The sequence below is a fragment of the Musca autumnalis genome, unplaced genomic scaffold (genome assembly GCF_047663935.1).
Source record: "Musca autumnalis isolate F117 unplaced genomic scaffold, ASM4766393v1 scaffold_1, whole genome shotgun sequence".
Lineage (NCBI taxonomy): Eukaryota > Metazoa > Arthropoda > Insecta > Diptera > Muscidae > Musca > Musca autumnalis.
The window spans coordinates 3670241-3692576 of record NW_027411644.1 but is presented as its reverse complement, the minus strand read 5'-3'; the positions used below and the strand labels follow the sequence as shown (position 1 = coordinate 3692576).

The following is a 22336-nucleotide window of genomic DNA, read 5'->3' as shown; positions in this document are numbered from 1 at the left end:
GTTCGTACTTTGTTTGCTACGTTTAAGCGGGTGCGTACCGTTGCTGCAACAAGGTAGTGGTCCGAATCAATGTTTGCGCCTCGGAACGATCGTACATCCAACACGCTCGATGAATGTCTTCCATCTATCACAACATGATCAATTTGGTTTCTTGTTTTCTGATCTGGAGACAGCCAGGTGCCCTTATGAATATCGAGATGATTAAATCTGGTACTGCTAACTACCATGTTTTTTGCAGCTGCAAAGTCTATCAGTCTCATACCATTGTCAGATGTTTCACTGTGGAGACTGAATTTCCCGACTGTTGGGCCAAAGATATTCTCCTTTCCAATTTTGGCATTAAAATCGCCTAGAATGATTTTAATGTCATGGGCAGGGCAACGGTCATATGTTTCTTCTAAGCGCTCGTAAAATTTATCTTTGGTCTGTTCGTCCTTTTCTTCAGTGGGACCATGAGCGCAAATAAAGCTGATGTTGAAGAATTTAGCTTTTATTCGAATTGCAGCAAGTCTTTCATTCACTGGAGTGAAGCTGGATACAAGATGTTTTAGTCTCCGACTAACTACGAATCCACAACCAAACTCATGCTTTACGTCATGGCAGCTATAATACAGTGCGTCACCTTTAGGTGTTGTTGTGACGCCTTTCCCAATCCATCGTATTTCCTGTATGGCAGTAATATCGGTCTTGTACTTTTCAAGTACGTCTGCCAATGCGAAGACTGCACCTTCTCTATAAAGAGTGCGAACATTCCAGGTGCAGATTCGCAGATCATGGTCCTTAAAACGTTTGCGGGGTTCGTCAACTTTAGAGGGGTTTGTTTTTCTTTTCTTTCGTTTTTTCATAGTAGGCTGTTTTTTCTAGGGGAGGGTTACTAACCCGACGCCCAAACCCAAGTTTTTAACGTTCTTATGGGTGAACGCGCGGCACATGTTAGCTCACTACCTTTAACGGGTGTTAAAGGCAGTTCCCCAGGTGACACCACGGGGAGGTCAGTGTCCACTTGGGATGAAAGAGGGACCAAGATAAATCCTGGGCTTTGCCATGTTAAAACCGGTCAGGACCGTTCCTTGGTATCTTCCATCCCCTACGTCAAAGGGCCCTAGTGACCTTAAAATACTCTAACAAAGATATTGAAGTCCTAGACCCATGTTTTCGCGTTGTTGCCATGTAACGAATCAACCTGAATTGAAGTATTTTACTGTTACCACAAGCACATTGTTGAAGCAAATTTGCTGTAATCCGGTACCAGGAGTTCATATTGCATAGTTAACGTCCCCCCGGAAAATTGTCAGTATAGGTCCATGATTTGGTATATGAATTATATCTCGATTTATTTCGGGAGATGTTAACCAAATATTCAAACTGAGTGGGATTTAATAATGAACTCAGATTTCTGAACACCACCTTATAAAGAAATGTGATATTGGTTCACTTTTGACCACATCCTCCATATAGGTTTACCATCCATTTCTCGGTACTTTATAAGATATAAGCACATTTTCCGCAGAATTACCTGTAATATGTATTTTTTGTTCTCAGTGAGGAGAAAATCTCCAAGTTTTGGCGTGGTCCAAGATTAGGTTGTCCCAAAAAAATGAAAAATTATTTATTAAAGTGAATATCCCTAAACATTTTCTTTCACTGCGCCTCCTAGTTATCATGGGAATAAAACCGCTAATAGCACAAAAAATAATATATTGAACATACATATAAGAAAGGATAATAAATTTACTTAAAAATATCCTAGAAAATATATATTTAGCACTTAAAAATGTCCGAAAAAAGTCTAAACAGTTCTGAAACCTACAGGCCTTTTACTTAAATTTGGTACTAATTGCTATTCGTGCATATGGAAAGTAACTTAAACCTTGAGGAAATCCATACATCTATATTTAATTTTTTCATTTTGCCCAATATTAAGACCAACATTTTTGACAACCCTTGCAATTTAGAGGCATTTTTATAAGAAGGAAAACGAAGCTTAAGGAATTTACTAAATCATACAACTTAAGTTAGGGCTTGAATAATAGTCCTTTGTTTCAGAAACTCGCTTATATTATTAACATTTTTCTCCTTTCCAAAATTGGTAATTTTCCTCCTCAAAAACAGCGAAAAATAGCAAAAATAAGTTGAGTTTTGAAAAATTTGGAATGTTTATACGTGATTTGCATCTTCAAGGGGTCGATTATGAATAGCAACTCAACTGTAGTTGCGTTGCCAGAAGAGAAAATCATGCAAATAAAATAAGTTAAATTACAGAAATGTTTGTCACAATCATTGAGTATCAGCCCAGCAAAAAAAAAATCTCCCAAAATAATGGGTTTTATAAGGGATTTTTGGCAGTCGTGACTACTTACAATCCCCCTACTAACCCATTATTTTAACAAGGACATGTCGCACAAAATTACTAGTTATTCTATGACCACTAGAATAACTAGTTATTCTATGGCCACTGCATGTTGAAAAATAAGCTATAAGCAAAAATATATATATTTTCTATTTTTAGAACAGTTGAGGTGGAATTTGTTTTTAATTTTTTTTATTTCGCTCCCTGCTGAATTTGATCTTGCGAACTTCTGATTTGTAGCCGAACACATTACACACTAGGCCACGTACACGATCATTAAGGGTTGCTTAAGCGCTTACATGTGTACCACCAACTGTTCTTTTTTTTAACAAAAAGCACCCTGCCGGCGGTGAGTGTTGAACACACAATCTTCTGATTTGTAGTCGGAAACACACGCTCTGTGCCACCGTACCCATAACTTAGTAAGGAGTATTTTAAGTAGTTATTTTTGTTTACATTACTTTGTAATGAGTTACATAATGACTAACGGATCCGAATTTTTACATTATGAAGGTGAATCTTATTTTGGGAGCCATATCTTTTCAATAGACATCGCGTCCACTAGTCATTTCAGTGGGTCATCGTATAACTTTTGGGCCAGTATGCTAGGAAGCATGAACTTGTGAACGGGAAACATAATATCGCTGTAAACAGGACCACAACGAACAGCATCGGTATACATTTCCAAATGATCTTCGAATAGACCCTAAACTGCACTTAGGCAAAAATGTTGAACTTTTGTGGGGTAGGTACCCTAAGGAAAGGATCGGCATGGGTAATTTTAGAAGATAAAACCTGATCTATATCAGGTAAATACATTAGGAAGTATAAAGTATGGACCAAATCGGTCACTCCCTTCAAATGTTATTGTGCGCACAATTTTTCCGAACATTGTTGAACAATTGTGTGAGAAGTACCTGAAAGAGTGGTAATACGAAGTAATACGAATGCCAAATTTTGGACCGAATCGGCAAATCTGTTCAACAGTTATCTTGAGCTCCAACAACTACACACGGTGTCATAGGGTTTTTTGCACCTTTCTGTCTATTTTCTTAGAAAGTATGGACTTGCCCCTAATGAAACTTGTACCGTCGTATGGGGAGGGGGGTTTGCAGTTAATACAAGTTGTTACAACATAAATCAAAGCGATTCGAGAGAGAACTTGCTCCTGAACCGAAGAAGTGGACCGATTGAGTCCATATTGGAACCTCATCTACGCCTGGTAGAAATTTCACTATGTGCAAAGTGTGGACCATATTGCTTACTCCCTTCAAGAGTTATAGTGCGCACAAAATTTCCGAAGTTTTGTGTGGGAGGTACCGGAAAGAGGGGACCAATATGGCCCATCTTCGAACTTAAACTAAGTTTGGTCAAAATATTACGAAGGCCAAATTTTTAACCAATTCGTTTAATCCGTTCGAGAGTTATCGTGCGCTCCAGCCAGCCTCCTCCGCAACACTTTTGAACTAATCTTCAGTTTTTCGGCAATTCTGAAAAGACACAACACTCTCGTTCGATCTGTCCGTATATGAAAGTTTAAGTTCACATAGGCTAAGGGTATACCTCTGTCGGCAAAGCTGGCTGATGCTTTTTTACTTGTTTGCGTGAAACTTAACTAAAGTAAGAGAATAACTCTGGCCTAATTTTCCTACATTTTCTTTAACTAACTCGCAAAATAATTTCTCTTACAAAAATTGTATAAATTTCCTCAATATATTTCTTTGTTTTTGCTATAATAAGGAAACAGCTAAACAGATTTGTATATTCTTGGTTTCATTTTAATCTTCACGATGTTTAAACTACGCACATATTTTTTAAATATTTTCAGATGCATAAACAGCTTGAATTTTATTAAACCAAGTTGCCAACTACCAACATTTTTGAACTCTTTCTTAATTTCCCCGAAAATGTACAACTTTTTCACTAAGTTATGTTAAAATTATGTTAAGCATATAATATGTAGCAAGGCATAAATTAACAATGTTTCTCAATATAATGAATAGCGTTTTTATAATTTTTTTCTTAAAATCAGAATTGACACCGTCATAACTTTCGGCGGCAATAACCAACATTAGTATCTCGAACAGATTTGAGAATGGGTTTTTTTTCTCAATCCATGTACCAAAAACCTTTCATGTAGCTTCAAAAAAAAAAATAATTTTTTCAAACATAATATTAGCCATTTTTGACTTTTCCTCATATACCCTCGTTAGCATAAATGCTGAGGGTATAACTATGTTCAATCTATTAAAAAAAGTGTTCCGCGGACATTCAGGAAGGACCAAGCAAATACTTTTCTCAGTGAGTGCAGACCGATTTTGTTTTAAGCTAAAGGACATGGCACGCTTTTTTTAAATAAAATAATCTTTGTTAGCTTATCGGGAAATTACTCTCATCAAAATCTCTCTCTTTTTTGTTTGAAGGATGTTCGAATCTATAATCGTTAATAATGGCAAAACAGTTGACTTTTTACTGAATGAGATCTTTTGGAGTTCTGTGAATTGACATATCAAATTCTGAAGAGCATTCTAAAAATATTCTATTTGGAATAAAGCTTCAAACAAAAGACTTAAGACACAATCATACATTTTGAAATCCCACGCCATACCTACATTCGCTGAGAAGCGTTAGTGGACTAAACAGAAACGCAACATAAATTCGCCATTCCCTGACCGAAGCCCATTACACTTGATGTGATTATACCTACATTTTATACGAATTAAATTGAAACTGAATCTCATGCTCGCACATAAATAATCCTCAAATGGCTCCAGCACAGCCGCGCCGGTAGGTAAGCAAGAAAGCAAGTTAAGCTTTTATTACTTCATATTTTATGTCTGTTGTACATTCACTTTAACACTTGACCTGATAACATCTGCATTTAAAAGCCAACAAAACGGAAAAACTTTTTTTTTTATTTTGAGTTATGTGTCTCGTTGCTGATGTTTCCGAGTATGAAAACTACATCGCGCTCAGCTTATCTTCCCAGCAATTGTGTGTCTGAAATTGAGGTTATAAAACATGTAAACGAAAAGCAGGGCGGGTGTCTGCTGGCTGGGCTAATGTAGACAAAAAGTCAGTCATTCACTTTCTTTAAGTCACACCAAGTGCCACTAAATGTTGAAATTTACTAAGATTTCCGTCCGAGATAGTCAATTAACACCGCTCTAAACGTTTCATCAGAACAATTATAAACCAATCGTACAACTTGGCCAAGAAGTGGATAAGTGAGTAAGTGCGTATGTGTGTCGTCATAGACCTTTGTTATATAAACGGTAACGCGAGTGCATGGCTTTTGAAGTATTTTCCACGACAAGCAAATTTTCAACTCACGATTCTCGTTCGAATGCAAGTAGGCTAGGCAGTCGAGCAGCAATTGCTGTTGAACAGGCACTTACTTGCGCGCACCAATGTCGTCGGCATGTAGATTTGTGAGTGTGTGCGAGTTTGTGTAGATTGCTGTTAAACGCTTTAAAAATGAGAATTGCATAATTCGGTTTGCGCTTAAAGTGACACAAATAAGTCACGCATGCGTAAAAAACGTATGAATAAAAATAAATTATCCAGACAAGACAGAGTTGTTCACTTTTTTTTATTCATACCTAAACAGCATGTTCGGGCAAATAAATCGGCAATAAAATGCCATTGTTGTTGCCATTGTTTATCATAACAATTAAAAAGCGTTCACTCTCCGGATGAAGTGTCTGTTGATAAATAAATGCGATGCGATGCGAATGTTGTGCCAAACCGCAAGACAAGCCACAATACAGTTTGGCCTAAATTTGTCGACCTAAAGAAGGTATTGTTTGCAGTTTTTTTTTTGCTACAATTTGGGTCAATAAATTTCGTTAACGTTTTAAGGTGAAAAATGTAAATATTTTATGGAATTTTAATAAACGTAACAAAGAGATTAATTGTTAGAAAAAAAAGCTACTTATAAACAACTAGAAACACAATAACAAGTTGTAATTTTGTACTTTATTTTTTTTTTCTTATCGATTTATTTCATTTAATAGAGGTTTAAATATAAAAGGATTTGTCGTATGTCCCCGTCCATACTAGAGTAATTTCATGAAATTAGGCGTTCTTAGATCGAGTTCCCCACTACAGAAAAATCATAAAATTACTTTAGTAAGGAACTCGATCTAAGAACACATAATTTCATGAAATTATTTCATTGAAATCACTATAGTGTGGAACGGGACTATGTGTAGTATTTTTGAGAAATTGCTACTTTTTGCGTTAGCAATATTGTAAGCCATTGGGGGATGTTCCAGACACGGTGCGCCTGAACAAACTTTAAATGGAAGGTGCTTACCGAAACTCATGAAGGGAATAACCGATTTGGTCTATACTTTGCACGTCGCGAAATTTCAACCAGATTCCATTATGGACACAATCGGCCCACACCTCCCACACAAAAGTTCGGAAAAGTTCAGTTTAGGACCTACTCTAGAATCGATTTGGTTTTTGTTGTAACAACTTGTATTCACCGCCGTCCATACGACGGTACAAGTTTCATCAGGGGCAAGTCCATACTTCCTGAGCAAATAGCCGGTAAAGTGCAAAAAACCCCTATGACACCCTGTGAAGTGGTTGGAGCGCAAGATAAATCTTGAACGGATCTGCCGATTCGGTCCAAAATTTGGCCTTAGTAATAATTTGTCCAAACTTAGTATAAGTTCGAAGATAAGCCATATCGGTCCACTCCTTCAGGTACCTCCCCCACAAAAGTTCAAAGATGTTCGGAAAAATTGTGCGCACGATAACTCTTGATCTACCAGATATAAATCAGTTTCGAATATATTTGTCCACTCCTTCGGGTACCTCCCACACAAAATTTCCGAAAGGTTCACTTTAAGAATCACTCGAATCACTTTGATTATTGTTGAAGCAACTTGCATTCGCTGCTTCAATTACGACGGTAAGACTTTTTCAGGGGCAATACTTGTTGAGAAAGCAGCCCGAAACAGGATAAATCTGGAATAGGGATACGTAAAATCGATTTCGGTTAATCGATTAATCGATTATTAACCGTAAAATTTCCAAAAATCGTAGTCGACTATTGACTTTGCGAAAACCGAATAATCGATTATTCTTAGTCGACTTTCGGAAGACGGAGTCAATTATTATTCGTAGTCAACCATTAGTCGTAGTCTATTACACTGTGCAACACTGGAAATGCAAACAACTTCTAATGGGCATTTTCAGAAAGTACATGTTGAGACTACAAAAACCCTAATTGGGTTTTGTGTTCTTAGATCGGGTTTAGATTTTATGGCCTCATCTAAACCGACCTAAAATGAACCTTTTTTCCAGTGATCGGACCTTTATCTCCGAAACTAATAAGAATTTTGCTTTGCAGTCTTCAGCAATATTGTAGCCCAATAGTAGTAGAACTTATGTGTCAAACAGATCAACTAGGAAAAGCTGCATCTAGCGCATAAAACTCGTTAAAATATAGAAAAGTTTACATCATTTCTGAAATTCTGGTCAGTAACAACAAAATTGTTGGAAGTTGAAACAAGTAGCCATTCTAAAAATCTTCCAAATAATGTGACCATCAATTCTTCAGAACATTCTGAAACTCTAAAATTGTTATTTCACGTTGTTTAAGGGGTATTTCATAACATACCTTTTACAAAACTTATTTCAAACAATGTTCATACAGGCTGTTTATTCTCATGTTGGGGATTTCAATTAATTATTGAAATATTTACCAAATTGTTGTTGAAAAGTTTGTTATAAACAAGGCGATAGAGGCATTTTACAACAATATAATGTTCTGAAGAGTTGTGTATTACATTCCAGAGAATATTTTCCGAAACGGTAACATTAAGAAGAATTTAATATTTGGGGAGATACGGTGCGAAATATTAACTAATTATAGAATTTTTAGATATATTATAAAATTTGAGGCAATAAATGCAGTTTTTCGAGTTCACTATTCCTCCAAATATTTTCTTCTTGCTCTTATCTACAAGTTTGCTGCAGATGTCAAAACATGATTCGTATTGGTTTCAGAGATACAGTCCCGATTTGTTTTAAAAATTCGATATTTAACCATGTTTAGATGAGGCCATAAAAACCGAAACCGATCTAAGAAAACAAAACCCAAATATGGTTTTTGCCTATTGGTCATCTACTTTCATAAAATTCTGGACAGAAGTTGTTTGCACGCGATTGGCTCAAAAATGTTGCACAGTGTTATTAAACCGCATAATTGACGGTACTTTTTCTATACATATAACCATCACGGATCGCATCAATGAAAATGGTCGATTATAATCGGTTTTCGGTGGTTAATGATTAATCGAAAGTCGACTTTTTGAACACTCTCAAATAATCGACTAACCGAAAATTGAGTTTTAAGTTTTTCACGAAAACCGAATAATCGAAAAACCGATTATTGCAATTCACTGCGTATCCCTAATCTGGAACTAATCAACCGATTTGGTCCAAAATTTGGCTTTCGTCATATTTTGTCCAAACTTTGGCTCAGTTCGAAGATGGGCAATACTGGTCCAGACCTTCCGGTACTTACCCCCCCATTTAAAAAAAAATGTCACTAACATGTTATGCCCGATATCTCTTGAACGGGGCAAACCAATTTGGTCCAAAGTTTGGATCTCCTAATATTTTGTCCAAATTTGGCTTAATTTTTAAAATGGTCCATATCGGTCCACTCCTTAGGGTACCTCCGCCACAAAAGTTCAGCGTTTGTGTCTAAGTGCAGTTTAAGATCTGTTCGAAGATCCTTTGGAAATGTATACTGATGCTGTTCGTTGTGGTCTTGTTTACAGCGATATTATGTTTTTCGCGGACAAGTCCATGCTTCCTGGCATACTGGTCCAACAGTTATACGATGACCCACTGAAATGACCAGTGGGTGCGATATCTATCAAAAAAATATGACTCTAAAATAAGATTTCTTGTGGAAACATGTTTACCCCCAACGAAGACTAAATACCAAATTTCAGCCATTTCGGTGGAGCAATGAGGCTAAAACCTTCAAAATACCGAAAATCGGGACGTAAGTTCTATGGTGGCTATATGAAAATGTAGACCGATATAGCCCATTTTCAATACCAAACATCCCAGCAAACCAATACGACGATACGTCCGATATCTGATCCGAAATCGTAACGATATCTTAACGAAAGTTGTATGAAGTGGTTGACATAATTTCGGAACGAAATGTCGGATCGATTTCGGTCCGATTTCGTAACGAAATCTGAAGAAAATTCTTAAGAAATTCGGAAAGGAAATTTCTATCCGACATTCGTTCCGAAATCTGAACGAAATCGGTACAAAATCTGAACTATTAACTCTCCGAAAAATCGTTTAGAAATCGGAACGAAATCTGAACGACTTTGCTTCCGAAATTGTTCAGACGTGTCGGACATCAGACATTTGGTTTGCTGGGATTCTAGGAGTACTACGGGTGGACAGATGGACATAGTTCGATTTAGAATTTTATGCTGATCAAAAATGTATATACTTTATAGGGTATCCAACAAATATTTCGATGTGTTGCAAACGGAATGACAAATTTAATTATACCCTTCATATTATGGTGGAGCCTATAAAAAGGGTCATACGTGTTTTAGTTGTGTAGCTCGTATTCGATCTGTCCATGGATAAACGTTTCACTTCAGGGTATATCTCTGTCGTTAAAGCCGACTGATACTTTCTTACTTGTTTTTCCTCTGACACATCCAGTCAGCACGGTCTAGAGAAGATAAAATAATAAAATTGTAATATCTTGGAACTGGATCAAAACAATATTCGAACACCTCTTAAACTGCGTGATATAGAACTTCTTGGATGTAGTTTTGAGGGAAATATTACGGTAAACCACAAGGAGTACCTTTGGTAAATATTTGAAAAATTTAAATTACACTAAAGCGAAGGTGTTGCCCGATATAGCCCTTTTTGGAACTAGATGTAACTATGAGCAAATTTTCAGCCTAATCTTATTTTCAATTCATATGTGCCGGCAGGATTTTTAGAACTTTTGTGCCATTATATTACATATGTATATAGCAAGTATGGACTTGCTCCCGACAAAAATTGTATTGTTTTAAAGGTTGAATTTTGTGTGGCTGGAGGAGTCGACCGATATAATCCATATTCGAACCTGATCTTTGTCTGAAAAATCCGTTGGAGATTTGTCGGGCGAACCATTTTGGCAAAAGCACATTCGATCTTTTGTGTGGAAAGTGCGGAAGTAGTGGACCGATATGACCCTTGATCTAAGTTTGTACAAAATATTACGAGGACCAAATTGGTTCATCCGTTTGATAGTTATCGTGTGCACCAGCTAGGAGAAAGACATATTCCTCGCGACATGCCCTTGTTGAAATAAAGGGTCAGTAAGAAACATATAAAATGAGACACAATAGATTCCTATCTCGTAGGTCATGGTTTAAATTTTTAAAGATTTTTTTCTTCACGAAGTTTTTTTCTTGTACAACTGGAAATTTAAATATACATATCGCTAATATTCTCAAAGACTGGCATAAGTAAAAAAATGCGTTTCCTAGTTAGCAATGTGTCAAATTTTCATGTCGATATCCCTAAAACTCAGCGAGTTACAACTCCTTTACTACGAGTTTGGCATCAAAAATGTTTTTTGAGTTTTTGAAACACTAAAACACTTCAAATCATGCTTGATCTTGCACAGAAATTTAGCAGTGTTAGCTGTTTACAAAATAAGGTTCAAGTAGTTATTTTAGTTTTTGTGTAATAATTGTTTTAAGCTGGGAAGTCAAATTTCAATCTCCAACTTAAAATGGGTTTTTTCGCAACAGGATTTGTTGAGATGTGTCACTCTTTGAGTAAATGAGCGATATGTACAATTTTGATAACTGAAACATATTTTATTAATATTTTTGAAACCCCATAACTATTATAAGAGAAAATCTTGGACCTTGGAGTTACACTTAACAAATGTCATTTTGTTGCAGTTGTGTTCAATGTTCGAGGTTTATGGATAGTTAGTTATGTGGATTGTTCCAGTTTGAATGTTTCTTTAAAGTAATCTATACTCAAATCGAATGCAGCCAATAGCAGGCAATAATTTCCCAAGGTAAACAATGGATTATTTAAATAATTCTAAAATCTTCTTGTCTTCCTTGTCATTGTAAATACATTTCAAAGAAAACTATCCCAAAAAACTTCAATGTGGGGAGCCTCTCACTTAATGATCGTGCTAATGACGGAATATAAGTGCCGCAATTGGAATATAATCAACTACCAATTAAAATTAACAAGTGCGTCACGCCATCCCGTTTGCTGCTGCTGTTGTTCTGTTTTTACGCTTTTTAATGGTGGTGCTGGGCTGGTGGTGGTGGTGGGGCAATCATCTTCAACGCATGCCGGCACACGTCACCAGAAACCAAAAAGCTGGAGCGGCGGCAACAGTTGGCGATGATGTTAATAATGATAATGGTGGCGTTTCTGGTGGTGTCGGTGATTGTTTCATTTATAATTTTTGTCGAATGTAAACAAAGGCAGGCAAGCAGGCGGCGTCTTTCGTCGAATAACCAAAGAAATTATGATGAAATGCATTTAATGGATGCATTGCTACCACAGATTATGCTTTGCTGATATACAGTATATGAACATGTGTGGTATGAAAACGGCCAGCATGCATATCTAGGTTGGGGATTTTTCCGAGGTTTTAATGTATTTCTTGGTATTTAGCAGCGGCAGCAGCGTTCGGTAAACGTCATTACTATCACACTCTTTATAAGAGTAAGTAATATAACTGTTAGAAGGTGAGGACGTGGTGGAGGTGGGGAAGTTTAATTGTATTTAGTCTTATGTCATATTCAACAAGACCCTATGTGCTTGCCAGGCTGCATATGCGTGTGTGTGTGGAAGTGTTGGTGCTGAAGAAGTGTAGCATTGAAATGTTACGTGTTGCTCCGTAATTATTCTGCTTGATGGCTTTAGGTAATGTTGGCATTTTTCGTAAAATTGAACAAATTTCATAGGCAGTAAGCAAAACTAAGAGACAAAAACACCTTCAATACACTCGCACACATACACATACACCGCCAACTACAAAACAAGGAAGTTCAAAAATTAAGTTTTTTTTTTTGCGCATTATTGACTTACCAATTTGTTGCCACTTTTGTTGCCGTTGTACTTTGTACGCGAAAATCGGCAATCTCATTAAGTCATGGATGCCACTGCAATACAGAAGAAGTGATTGTGATTGCCGCCACCCTCGTTGCCACTGTTGCAACTGCCTCGCAGTTCTTGCTGTTGTGTTTGTTTTCCAAAGCTGTTAGTTGGCCTTGTCAGTCAGTTTTAGATAAAATGATGATGGCTGCCGTTGAGATGAACTGAACTCTTGCTGAGGTGTTGTGTTGTGCTGTGTTGGATGCAACATCCGATGCTTGAATGAATAGATGTATGGATGGATGGCTGCTTGGTTTGTTTTCTGGACGGTAGTAAACTTTAAATAATTGACACTGAACGTGAAAATGCCATCATAATCGGTGATCTATTGGTGGTGATGCTGCAGCGGCTGATGCTGCTTATTTTCTTTACGTTTTCGCCTGTTTGTGTGTGCGTGGAATGCAATTTCTCTCTTTGCTGTTTGCTGAGGCAATTGCTGTTTTCGGTATATCTTACAGTTGAGCTATTTTTTATGTGAGTTTTATTGCTAATGCCGTTGTTGTCGATCGTGTTGTGTGTTGTTTTTAGAAACGAATAGACTTTTTAGGAGTTGCGTTAAGAAAGCAACGAAATGTTTTCATTTTAATTACTCTAAATGTTATTGTTTAATAGCTGCTGTGGCACTCGCTAACTGACATATGTATACACACACTCACTTGCACAAACATGCCCATTCATACTCATTATAATCACTAATATACAAACACACAGACATACAAACTTATCCTCATTGAAATCTACTTAAAAGCCGCACAAAATTATTTCACCATAATTCATAAAAAAATATCATTAACTCCTTTCTTTCAATTGGTTTGTAAATGTTATTGTCTTTCACGTTGTTGCTGCTGTTTTGTTTTACACCGAAAATGTTGGCGTTTTTTGCGCTCATTTAAGACAAAAGCAAAAATGATTGTTTACTATTTTTTTTATTGCACTTTTTAATATTCGATTTTAAATTCTTTCACTTTGGTGGGCTACCGTTTTTTTGTTGGTTTAATTGTTGTTGTTGTTTTTGTTGTTGTTTTAAACTTTATAACCATTAATCAGTCTTTTGGTTACATTTGCGCTCGCGCGCGTTTTTTTATATGATAGTCAATGAGTTACGCATGCCCTTTGGCCATTTACATCCTCCCCAAATAAATCACAAACGGGCGTTTATTTCAGCACAACATCTGTAATAGAAAAGGCAAAAAAAAAGTTAAGTAAGAGTTATGCTATAGAAAAAAAACTTTATTAACACATTTAATTAACCCTTTCATTTATAGTATGGTCTCTTTGGGTTTATATACGCCGTTAACATTAGCCCAAATAGAGTGGACACAAAATTAATTTCTGAAAAACCATTCTAACAAAATCCAAGTATGTATGCTCATATGTATGTATTCTATGGGGACACATAGTAAGTAGTGCAATAAACTTTAACTACTTTGGGATGTTACCGCGTTATATGGTCACTATTTTATGGATTGAGTAGCTGCTACAACCTACAATTCAATTTCAAATCAAAATTTAAATACTTGTTCATATTTCTTATAAGCTCCCGAAGTTAGGAGTTAATGATAAAAAGGTGATGGGAAATTGTTGAATATGTCTTTGGGCATTACTTTGAGAGCAGATGTTTTTAGTTTAAATTGAAAAAGGTGTCGTTTGGCTCAGATATTAGTTATGCAAATCTTTATTCATTTAAATTTATACGCTTGTTTTATTTACACGCGACTGAAAGAGCTAATTCGAAATGATTTTAATTGGTTTTCATAAATCATAAACTGTTTCCCCTATACACAGCTATTTGGAACAAAATTAAAACAAAAACACCTATGATTTAGAACAATAGATGATGCTTCTTCTTATGAAAGGGGGTCGCGAACGCACACACAGCCATCATTTGTTACCGATTTAGGAAATTGAAACTTCCTCCCACACGATCCCATTGACGCAGACTTTGTTTGCGTGAAAACATTCAAACCAAAACAAAAAAAAAAAGAAATCTATATTTTTAAGAAATTAAAACAAATTGGTGAAATTTGTATATCAATGGCCTCGCACACCCAAACCTAAGCAATATATTAATAAGTAGTTGACTAAAATGTTTGTATATTTTTCCCGATTTGTATTTTTGTTCAATTACGAGGCACTGCATTTTATGAATGAATTCCAATTTATTACAAATGTCAGTTTACACTTTAACAATAAAAATAAATAAAATAATAAAAATAATTAATAAACAAATTTTTGGAACCGAAAGCAGTTCGAAAGATTACAATTCTTTCCAATAAATAAGATTAGCTCAATTGGGCATATGGTACAAAATCTCTTCCCGATGTCAAATGTCATTGGCCTGAGTGGTTTTAAAAATGGGGTAGGAAAACCACCATTGGACTCAAATATTATATGTGATATATGTTATTCATAAATGGATTTAGATTTTTTAATGAACAATAGCCAAAGTGGAAATTAAGACCCAAAGCAAAGCCAAAACTAATAATGTTAATCAATATCTCCGGGGAATCATACAAATTGTTAGGTTAAGTTCCTTTAGCAATTACAGTGTTAGGAACGAGAGTTGGCACAATATATTGTATATAATCTAATCTAATATAATCTGATTCGGACTGTGCAACACTAAAAATACAAACAACTTCTAGTAGGCATTTGTGGCATAAAAACCTTGATTGGGTTTTGTTTTGTCAGATCGAGTTTGAATTTTATGGCTTCATCTAAAACTACCCTTTTTTGCACTGATTGGGACTTATCTCGGAAACATGTGGGCATGTTGCTTTGCAGTCTTCAGTAAGATTGCACAGTGGTCCCACTTGTGTGGGAAGGTGTGACAAAAATATTTCTAATCGTAGGATCGATCTGATATTATAAGTAAAAAATACTTTAGCAAAAAAAAATCATCAATATGGGTCCAGATTTTCCTATAGCCCCCATATAGCGGTATCACCCGATTTCAGGTATTTTGAAGTTTTTATCTACATTTTCCACCTGAATTGGTTTTAACTTTCTATTTGGAGTTCTCAGTGGTCAAAAAACGCCTGGTATTGTGGACAGGAGGGGAAACAAATTATTCCATTTGAGGCCAGAATATTTCATGGTGGGGGGGTATAATAAAGTTCGGTCCGGCCGAAGTTAATATTTTTACTTGTTTTTCATATTATATGTAGCATCATATATCAAAAATATACAAATGTGAAAAAATAAACTCATAAGTAGATCCCATAACAAAAATGTCTACATCTTTAACAAAAAACAAAATAAACAATTAAAACACTAAACAAAGAAGAAACAGAAAACACAATAATGCGGCATATTTACTGAAACGGCTAGAGACATCATTAGTATTTTTGATGTCACACACGGAAATACAAATATATGCAGCTGGAACCACTTTTTTTTTGTAATCTTGACACTATTTCGAAGATTCTCCAAAAAATATTTAGAGTGGCCTAGGATGACCTAGTTAGTAAAACTCAACTTCAAAATCAAAGACTTCCAATCTTGCAAACAAATCTACTAAAAAAAGTATTTTAAAAAATGTAATTTCCAGCACATTTTAGGCAAATAATGGGTACAGATTTTTATGTAAAATGAATTAAAACAAGTAAAAAAGTATCAGTCGGCTTTGCCGACAGAGACATACCCTCAGCCTGTGTATATTGAAACAATTTTTACCCAAAATACGTATGTATTTAGGGGGGTTTAAAAATTTTGGGCGTTTGAACCGACACAAATGTTGATTAGTATTAAAGATCAAAAGTTTTGCGGAGGATATACTAAAAGGAATGGATCGAAATTGACCGTTATGGAAGTGGTTCTCCAGCCACAACATATGGTGCCATAGGGGGTTTTTACACTCTTCGGGCTGTTTGCTCAAGAAGTATGGACTTGCACCTAAAAAAACTTTTACCATCGTAATTGAGGCAGTGAATGAAAGTTGCTTCAACAAAAATCAAAGTGATTCGATATCAGGTCATAAAGTGAACTTTTCCGAAATTTTGTGTGGGAGGTACCAGATGGAGTGGACAAATATAGTCCATATTTGAACCTGATCTTATCTGGTAAATATATTAGAATGTGTAAAGTATAGACCAATTCGGGCACTCCCTTCAAGAGTTACCGCACGAAATTTTTTTCCGAACATTTTTGAACTTTTGTGGGGGAGGTACCTGAAGGAGTGGACCGATATGGCTTATCTTCAAACTTAAACTATGTTTGGACAACATATTAGTAAGGCCAAATTTTGGACCAAATTGGCAGATCCGTTCGAAAGTTATCTTGCGCTCCAACCACCTCACACGGTGTCATAGTTTTTTTGCAACTTTCAGGCTATTTTCTCAGGAAGTATGGACTTGCCCGTGATGAAACTTGTACCGTCGTATGGAGGGCAGTGAATACAAGTTGCTAAACCAAATATCAAAGCGATTCGAGAGCAGGTCCTAAACTGAACTTATCCGACATTTTGTGTGGAAGGTATCCGAAGGAGTGGACCAATTGCGTCCATATTTGAACCTCACCTAAGTCTGGTAGACATTTCACGATTTGCAAAGTATGGACCAAATCGGTTACTTACTTCAAGAGTTATCGTACGTACAAATTTTCCGAACATTTTCGAACTTTTGTGGGAGAGTTACCGGAAGGAGTGGACCGATGTAACCCATCTTCGAACTTAAACTAAGTTTGGACAAAATATTACGAAAGCAAAATTTTGGACCGAATCGGTTCATCCAGCCAGACAGACTCCAAATTGTCTGAAACACATTTCGTCCAAACATACTTGGGGTCTAAACCCATTATTTCGATGAGGCACATTTTGCCCGTATGAAAGTTAGCATAAATGCTGAGGGTATAATAAACCGTTTCTTTTATTTATTATTGTCTTTTTAGGACGAAGGCCGTTCTTTGTGAAAGTTTTTAATTAATTAATTGAATTAATCGAGCTAACATGGCCTAAGGAATTTGTATTGAAAAATGAATTCTAGCGAAGTACCACACACTCAACCACTATGCTAGGATCGTTTCGCTGGTGGTTTAAGCCTGCTCATCAGGCATATTTTGAATGTAAATGGCTAGAAGACAAAGGCTGATTTTGATAACTTCTATTTATACAACCATCTTTACAAATTTGTAGATATGAAGTATTTTTGAAGTCTTTTTCTATATTAAGTCACCCTAGTGTCTTGTCTAGGAATCATTTTCTCAATACACACACATATACAATCGAAGGGGGGTTTCCTTCATGAATTGTAATACCCTCCATTTCGGAAGTTTTTGTTGATATCATATCAAGAAGTGTTGATATGATAAGTTGGCAGTGGTTTAGAACGCTAAGACCTCGACAACATTGTCTGTTTGTTGGAGAGGAGGCCAGGTTCAAACCTCAGCCGGGGCAGCCGGGCTCTGCTGTGAGTTCTTATTTATTATTGTCTTTTTAGGACGAAGGCCATTCTTTGTGAAAGTTTTTAATTAATTAATTGAATTAATAGAGCTAACATGGCCTAAGGAATTTCTATTGAAAAATGAATAAATAAACCGTTTCGTTTTTACATAATTTGTTGCCATAAACGAACAATTATTATTAATTTGTTTACAATTTTGGTATTTGCAATACATTTGTTGTCAAACTTAATATGAATATAAAATTTTGGTAGTAAATGTGTGATAAGAAAACTATAAGAAACCATGTAAGCAAATTCTATATTACTCTTTAAATCACTTAAAGGACTGTATTTATGCCAAACACTACCATTTTAATCTCTGTTTTGATTACTAAATGATTATCGAAAACATTGTTGATCGAATTGACTGTTTAGATAACACTTTAGAATCATAGTTTCAGATTCCACATATTCATGTCAAAAATCTCTTAATATGCCTACTAGTCTTCTCTTAGAATGAACAAGAAGAATTGTTGAAGTTTGATAGTTTTAACTCAGCTTCCAGAGCTCAGTCGATTACGATCGGGCATCTCCTCTGCACGTTCTTTCTGCGGACACCATAGAACGCAAATGCCAAACGAGCGACGGTTATTGAGTTTGCTCTAATTGCTTTACATTTGCTCTCATTGGAATATGTAAATGTAGTAGTATGAATTAAAGAAGATCCTCTGCGATCCAAATGAATTTTTTCAATTTAATTCAAAATTTATTGAGTCTTCATTTTAAAATCATACGAAGTTTGAATAAGTACAATATATAAAGATAACTTAAACCTATTATGTGTTGATTTAATAACAATACTTGTTGCAAATAATCAGTTTCAGACTTATATAACAATTTGTGTAGCACATAATAAAATGTGTAAATATGTTTAAATCGAACTTGCTCCCGGCCCTTTCATAGCGATCCAAATGAACTTCTGCGTTCATTACACATTTGTCGATCAACATTTAAAGAGCTAACTTGTCGCGCCATAACGTCTACGCGTTATTACTAACAGGCCTCTGTCGTCATCCAAGATTACAAGTAAATCTTTGTTGTTGTAAGAAAAGAAAATACACCAATAAATCAACATATCATTTAATATTATAAACTGATACTGTTTGTGTTTTATTTTCTTGTACATTTCTCCCTCCACTGCTCATCAATCGGTAAACTTTAGCTATGGTTTGTCTAACCTATGGATTTCCCCTCCGTCACCTAAACATTTCTCATAGGGGGTCATTTCTGTCTTCTATGACAAAACCTATTGGATTTCAATGAAATACCTTGTGGTGTTTTAATATCAATCCTACTGACCTTTAATAAGAAGTCCAACTGGTCTTTTATATAAGTGATATTGATCTGTTTTGAGGAAACCTTCTGGACTTCGTGCTGAATTTCTATGAGAAAAGCTAGCGTCTTCTATATGAGAAACCCTATTCGTATACTATGAAAAAAGGTATTGGTCGAGATCAGGGGGCGTATTCACTAATTTTTTAATTCCATTTGTTTGTTTTGTAATTGTTAAAAAAAACAAAGACTTTTAAACAACTTTTCAATCGATAAAAGTTAACGAATTCCTATACAGGAATTTTGGAGGACTATTAAAGCGTCTTTTGTCAGAAAGCTTTCAACATTAATGAGGCACATTCTTATCGCATGAAAGTGTTTATATCGTCGATAGCCTAAAGGCTGAGGGTATAGTGCAGGGAAGGAAAATGTTCTTTCATCATGGAGGTGGTGATGGGGGATGTACTAATTTCTATGTCGATTTAGTCATTTCACATTGTCTGTTGAAATCAAGATAGAGCTTTAAGGAAGTACTTTGAAATTTGGCAAAGAATTTTTATCCAGTCCAATGGTTTCCTAATGGGCAAAGAACGTCTTTGAAGAAAATTGCCAATATTTCCAAGTTTTTATAGTTTTAAATGTATCAAAGGTTGCCTCACGGGGAGGGTATACAATGTATACAAATGTGCAATGGAGGCTTGTGTCATTTCTTTCACACATTACAAAAACCCAACATCCTATTCATTTTGTTTTCGGAATCGTGAAAAAGTTAGTCTTCTAGTCTTAAATTGGGGACTTTTGAGGCAAAAAATGCAAATTTCCGTGTTGATTATTTCTTCAAATATTTGTATCTAAAAGTTTGCTGCAGATGTAAACACATGATTCGAAATGGTTTCAAAGATACAGCCCCGATAGGATCTAAAAAATTAATATTTAGCCATGTTTAGATGAGACCATATATACCAATAGCACAACTATACTATGTTGTAAGTTACTGACAGATCCACTGAACGACTGCAGTACGACATCATATCCGCTAGATTTATGCATTAAAGTCCACAATAACTGATAACAATAAACAAATGTTCATTCAAATATGCATTTTTATACCCTCAGCATTTATGCTAACGAGCAAAATGTGCCTCATCGAAATAATGGTTTTAGACCCCAAGTATGTTTGGACGAAATGTGTTTCAGACAATTTGGAGTCGATTTAGCAATGTCCGTCCGTCTGTCTGGCTGGCTGGCTGGTGCACACGATAACTCTCGAACGGATGCACTGTGGGCGAAATTCAAATCTAGCGGGGAAAAAGTCCGAAAACTGACCTAGAGCTAGGTAAAAATCATTAATGCAGTATTTTTTCAAACATACTGGTAGACCTAAAAATAACAATCAGTATTGCATTTAATGGTTATTGGCCGTTATAACGGTACATTTACTAGGAGTTTTGTTGCAAGTGATAAAATCGACTTTATTTGATGACTTGTATATTGACAAGTAATATGGACAAATAAAAATAAATATGACCGTAATTTAATTTTTTCATATAGTTTGGAAGTAGTGCTTATTAAAAAAATAATTGTAGCATTATTTGATGTTGTAAATATTTTGAAAAAAAATCGTTAAACATTTGTATGAGATTTTTTCTACTTAGACCATTTTGAGTAAAGTGCAACTTATCAGAAACACACGGAAACACTACAGGACTTTTTTAATATTAAATTACATACTCCGAGGTATCTACTCCCAAAATTTCGTCTGCCTTTTTTTGCCTTTTTTCATGTTATCAACAATTTTATAAACCCATTTTTACATGAAAATACGTAATAGAAAGTAGGACATTTGTATGGGGGATATACCAAAACGTGAACCTAAGTGAATAATGTTTGGTGTATAGATGTTTTGTCTATTAAAAACCCGAAAACAAAATTTGCAGCCATTTCCGTTGGAAAATGTTGCTAAAACCTTCTTAATTCTGGATATCGGGAGATACATACCTATATATGGGCACTATATCAAAACGTTGATCTAGGTCGAACATTTTTGGTACGGAGGTTTTGTGTGTACTTAGAACCCGAAATACCAAAGTACAGTCAATTTGATTGGAAAATGTGAAGAGTATATTCAAAATAACGAAAATCGCAGGGATAGACCAAAACGTGGACCTAAGACCCCCACCATTAGAACTAATGTTGTATACCCCCTGAGGATCCTAAATACCAAAATACAACAAAATTAACAGTGAAATGTGGTCCACATACCCAAAATACCTTATATGCGGAGGTACCGTTACGAGGACGATATGCTTTAACGGTGAGCTATATTCGCCATACTCAGTGTAATCATACCTACACAAATAAGTAACATCTGTACCAAATTATAACCGCTTACCTCTCAATTAGTTTTGGAGTTATTAATCTTTCCCCGCTAGATTTGGATTTCGCCCACAGTGGGATGTACCGATTTGGTCCAAAATTTGGCTTTCGCAATATTTTGTCAAAACTAAGTTTAAGTTCGAAGATTGGTTGTATCGTCCGCTCCTTCCGGTACCTCCCCCACAAAAGTTCGGAAATGTTCGGAAAATTTGTGCGCACGATAACTCTTAAAGGGAGTAACCGATTTAGTCCATACTTTGCCCATCGTGAAATGTGTACCAGACTTAAATAAGGTTTTAATATGGACTCAATCGGTCCACTCCTTCGTGTACCTCTCTCACAAAATTTCGGAAAACTTCAGTTTAGGACCTGCTCTCGAATCGCTTTGATTTTTGTTGTAACAACTTGTATTCACTGCCCCCATACAACGGTACAAATTTCTTCAGGAAGAAAACCATACTTCCTGATAAAATAGCCTGAAAGGTGCAAAAAAGCCCTATGATAACACTCGAACGGATCTGCCGACTGGGTCTAAAATTTGGACGAACATAGTTTGAGTTCGAAGATAAGCCATATCGGTCCACTCCTTTATGTACATATCCCACAAAAGTTCCAAAATGTTGTGCACACGATAACTCTTGAAGGGAGTGACCGACTTGGTCCATACTTTACACATCCTAATATATATATATATATATATATATATATA

At 35.8% G+C, this 22336-nt stretch overlaps 1 protein-coding gene across 3 annotated transcripts in view; it reads right to left on the bottom strand.

Annotated features, from left to right (window-relative positions):
• Sb (serine proteinase stubble) overlaps positions 1–22336 on the bottom strand; it is a 76763-nt gene that overhangs the window by 21745 nt on the left and 32682 nt on the right. For all 3 annotated transcript variants that reach the window (XM_073959864.1, XM_073959886.1, XM_073959875.1), the window contains exon 2: positions 12476–13713. The gene's annotated coding sequence lies outside the window, so the exon portion shown is untranslated. The remainder of the gene's footprint in view (positions 1–12475; positions 13714–22336) is intronic.